At 42.0% G+C, this 4,851-nt stretch overlaps 1 pseudogene; it reads left to right on the top strand.

The window, feature by feature from the left end:
* The first annotated feature begins 721 nt into the window (after nucleotides 1-721).
* LOC141113023 (U2 spliceosomal RNA) lies at nucleotides 722-854 on the top strand (annotated as a pseudogene).
* Nucleotides 855-4,851: the final 3,997 nt, after the last annotated feature.

Genomic DNA, 4,851 nt, shown 5'->3' with positions numbered 1-4,851 from the left:
ATAATAGTTTATCCCACAAAAAGTTTTTATTCTTTTAAATAAAAATATATAGTATGTATTAAACAAGAGGTAGAAATCTGACAAATAGCACCATAAAACTGAGCACTGTGATTTACCGTATATAACTGGTATAATAAATAGATAACGCAGGGACTGCGTGACTATTCCTGTGTAATCAGCGGAGATCATTTGTCAGTGGCAGCCACTTTCAACTCATCTATGGCCAGTTTGAACAACCAATTACATTTGTTTTAGATCACGCAAGCCCTTGCACCAGACAATTAATGGTAGATCTAAAGGAGATTGTACAATTAAATTGCATACTGTATGGCCAGGTTAGGAATTACTGAGTTACTAAGTTGCCATGCTTCTTCTAAAGCAGCCCACACATTAGTCATTTTTTTTTAGTTCAACCAGTGGGTTGAGCAAACCAAAATGCCTCGATTCTCCCATTAACACATAGCATATAAAGGTGTTACCAGATTTTTGAGGAGAGTCCATGTAACAGGAATGACTACTGAAACTATTGTGGAGACCCGCTGGACACGTTCAGCTGCCATTGTGTTATGCTGGGCTTCTATTGTGTACCTGAACATTTAAGGAAGAATGGACTATCTCTAAGTATACCTGCCCTTAACTGACCCATTGCTATGCATGCTCCAAAATGGAGGCTTTCATGGACTAGAGTTAGGATGGCAATATACAGAGGCAACTTGATGAGACCGCTTCTCGGCCTTTTGGCTAAGATCAAGTGTAGTATCTGTTCTTATCCGTTTCCCGGAGGTGGCGCTTACTTCCGTCACTGATCTATGGCAAAGTAGATATGGGATGGCGGTTGTTATGCAAAACCTGCTGGAGTAATGGTGACCCGGAACGGTTTGTAGCCGAAAGAGAAGCCTTCTGATGGGGATGGAGAACCACTGGGTCCGGCTGAAGGGTCGGGTCCCTGGCCTTCTGGCCTAGATTGGGGCAGCTCTAGCTCCGGACAGTTTTTCGGGAGAGAACACTAGCTCCCCTTCCTCCCACCGGCTAGTATTTCCCGAATATAATTAGGTAGGAGGGACGGAACGACGGTGAGACCTGATGGCAAAGGGCTCTCACCATGCTTCCAGAACTCCATGCCTTCCTGCCTGGGGTGGGGGCTGCTGTGGTCTGGGTCGGGGGTCAGGGTTGCACAAAAAGCCAGTGGTGAATGTGCCCCTGAAGTGGCAGTTCAGGGATGCCGTACAGTCACTGTGTTTCGGCACTTGATTTATGGCACCATGGTCACTTCACCACAACACACGTTTTTCACACCTGCCTCTTGGGCCGAGCTTTTTGGCTAGGACCAGGGGACATTTTTATTCCTGGCCGGAGGGCCGGCCATTGTATTGCACAATGGTCACTTTCGCTCTCCCACCTCCCTATCTCCCCACTCTTTTTATTCATCCCCGTGTTTGTCACTTTTTTGTATTTTTTTGTTTGATGTGTATACACGTTTGTCACTGTGTGATGAGTAGGGTCGCAGGTCCTTGGGTCAGCCCTGAAAGTCTTGGGAAGGGGTGGACATAGGTCTTCTGGCTTGGTTCGCCCTCTCCTTTGGGGGTCTCCCTTTGGGGGAGCCTCACCTAGTACTTGGGTGGGTCTGTTTCGGCAGGCCCTCTAGAGAACGGGGTTTGTCTGGTTTCGGCCAGATGGACCAATTGTAAGTACCCTTGTCCCCATCTGGAGCCTAACGCCCCAGGGGGTTCAGGGAATGGCACATTTGTATACCCGTTTTGCTCTTTTTTGTGTTTCACTCTTTATGTGTGTGCACATTTTTTTGGCACCGGGTGGAAGTTTTTGGGTGTGTTTTGCACGCCACTGGCTTTTCAAAAAAAAAAAAAAAATTGATGAGACAGCATTTGCAAATGTTGTGCAACTACTCTATGTTTAATGCTAATTATTATACAGTGTAATTTGTGTTTTTTTGCTGGTATGTGTGCTGGAAAATATAGTTTGTTTTGTTTGCTTGGTGCAAAACCCTTCTATGTGCATCTTTTTTTAGAAGCTAGTTGTAGATTGGTAGAGTTGCCATTTTTGTTTAGCTTGCTGGAATTGGCATTGGGACACATTGGACACCTTCAGCTGTCATTGTGCTGTGCCTCTGGTGTGTCCCTGCTACTTTAAGAGGGAAAAAGCTGCCTCTAGGCATACCTGCCCTTAACTTATCCTTTGCTATATATGCTCCAATATGGAGGCTTTCATAGACTAGAATTAGGACCATATTATACTAAGGGGCCTTGATGAGGAATTGTGGCTTCCATATATATTTGCAAATATTGTGCAACTAAAATCTCAGTTTTTAACACAAAAATTGTTAGACAGTGTATTTGTTTTCTTTGCTGGCAAAATGTTAAGGGTGTGTATAAGTGAAGGGAAGTGCTGACAGTTCAATAGTTAATTGTCTGCTGCACCAGAAATCCCTGAATAACAGGAATAAAAAGTAATTGATGTTGTGAAGGTGCGCTGACTGTAAGGCCTCATGCACACAGGATGTTAAAATAACGTTATGAAAACGCCAGTTTCTTTGCAGTGATTTTTTTTTACTTTTTTCAGCTTTTTTCAACGTTTTTGCAATAGCGTTTTTTAGCGCTTATTAGCGGTTTTTAGCGGTTTTCCGCGTTAGCGTTTTTTAGCGGGTTTTTTTTTCAAAAATTTTTTTTTTTTTTCAATGGATCAAAAACGTTAAAAAACGTTGGTGAGTGACGTTTTTGAGCGTTTTTGATTGTTTTTGAGCGTTTATCAGCGTTAGAACGTTTTTACAGCTGAAAAACGTCTCTCAAAACCCACTGGTCCTGTTTTTTTTTTTACAGCTTAAAAACGCCTATGCCATTTGCAGCTCAAAAACGCCTAGGTGGGCATGAAGCCATAGACTAACATAGACAGGCCTTTTTAAGTTGCAAAAAACGCTCAAAAAAGCGGCTGTAAAAACGTCCGTGTGCATGAGGCCTAAAAAGTAGGGAAAACCCACAGTGAACATCGGCATCTGTTTGATGTGGGACTTTTATGACTATGAGGCAATTAGTTTTGTCTTTCAATTCAGTTAAACCCGATTTGTTTTTTCGTTGTCTTTTCAGCACCTTCAGCACATTGGGGGTTATTTACCAAAGGCAAATCCACTTTGCACTACAAGTGCAAACTAAAAGTGCAAAGTACACTTGAAATTGCACTGAAAGTGCACTTGGAAGTGCAGTCGCTGTAAATCTGAGGGGTAGATCTGAAATGAGGGGAAGCTCTGCAGATTTTATCATCCAATCATATGCAAGCTAAAATGCTGCTTTTTTTATTTTCCTGGCATGTCCCCCTCAGATCTACAGCGACTGCACTTACAAGTGCATATTCAGTGCAATTTCAAGTGCACTTTGCACTTATAGTTTGCACTTGTAGTGCAAAGTGGATTTGCCTTTCGTAAATAACCCCTGTTGTGTTTATTTGTATTGTTTTCACTTTTTATGTGAATACACAGGCATCAGATATTTTGTATATATTCATATGTTATAGGTCATTCCAATTTTGATCACACACCTGTTTCTAATTGTTTTAGCTTTATACATTGGGGGTTATTTACGAAAGGCAAATCCACTTTGCACTGCAAGATCACTTGAAAGTGCACTGAAAGTGTACTTGGAAGTGCAGTCGCTCTAAATCTAAGTGGTAGATCTGAAATGAGGGGAAGCTCTGCTGATTTTATCATCCAATCATGTGCAAGCGAAAATTCTGTTTTTTATTTTCCTTGCATGTCCCCCTCGGATCTACAGCGACTTTACTTCCAAGTGCACTTGCAGTGCAAAGTGGAGTTGCCTTTAGTAAATAACCCCCATTGCGTATATTTCGACTCCCCTTCTTTTTCTACACAAGCTAAGATTTTAATATTTTTCTGTAGTGGTCACTGAGTTTTCCCTACTTTTTACACAGAGTCAGCGCACGTTCACAACATCAAGCTGGTAAGGGTGCTGAGAAATAAAGCCGAAACCCATTCATTTCAATAACCCCTGTTTACAGATGAGCATTCTGTCTCCTGAAGCAAAATGCCTGTCACTCAAAAAAGTACATGAACTTCTTTTTGGCAGATTACAAGCATTTTTGGCCCCAAACACTTCAATAGAAACACCTGACTTAAGGGTTTTACGAACGTTTTATCACTCATTTTCTGCTCAAATAGCAAATCTCCACCCTTAATTTTCTCTCCCTCTCCTCCCCCTAGTGCTCTCTATTGGCTATACTTAAATGCCTGAAGCTGTAAAATGCTTGTAAATCATTCAAAACGATTGTAAAAAGCTGCAGAAACACTTAAAAAAAACTGTTTGAAAAGCGCCAGTAAATTGCTACGCTCAGGTGTGAATGGAGCATAAAAACGGAAAATTGTATACATACCTTTCCGTAATTTTCCTTTCCTGACGCATCCCATGGCAGCACACACATTGGGTTGTGACTCCGCCTCCACAACCTGATAGGACTGGTTAGCTATAAGATTTGAAGAGGAGTCCACCTTGCAATCTCAGTAACTATCACCTTAGAAGGGTGGGTTCTGTGTGCTGCCATGGGATGCGTCAGGAAAGGAAAATTACGGAAAGGTATGTATACAATTTTCCGTTTTCCTGACGCATCATGGCAGCACACACATTGGGAAATAACTCGCTAAATTGGTGGGTGCTTTCAAAAGGTTTTTTATTTGCTCAAGTACAGGGTATAGAAGAATTAGTCTGAATGATTGATCTCCCGAACTCAACCATAGTTAATTGAGCCGGGTCTATTCTGTAGTGTGAAATGAAAGTGTTTCTGGAAGACCAAGATGCTGCCTTGCAAATGGTTTCTGAGGACACTCTACAG

The sequence above is a fragment of the Aquarana catesbeiana genome, linkage group LG11 (genome assembly GCF_042186555.1).
Source record: "Aquarana catesbeiana isolate 2022-GZ linkage group LG11, ASM4218655v1, whole genome shotgun sequence".
NCBI lineage: Eukaryota > Metazoa > Chordata > Amphibia > Anura > Ranidae > Aquarana > Aquarana catesbeiana.
This window is presented reverse-complemented; position numbering and strand designations above follow the sequence as displayed.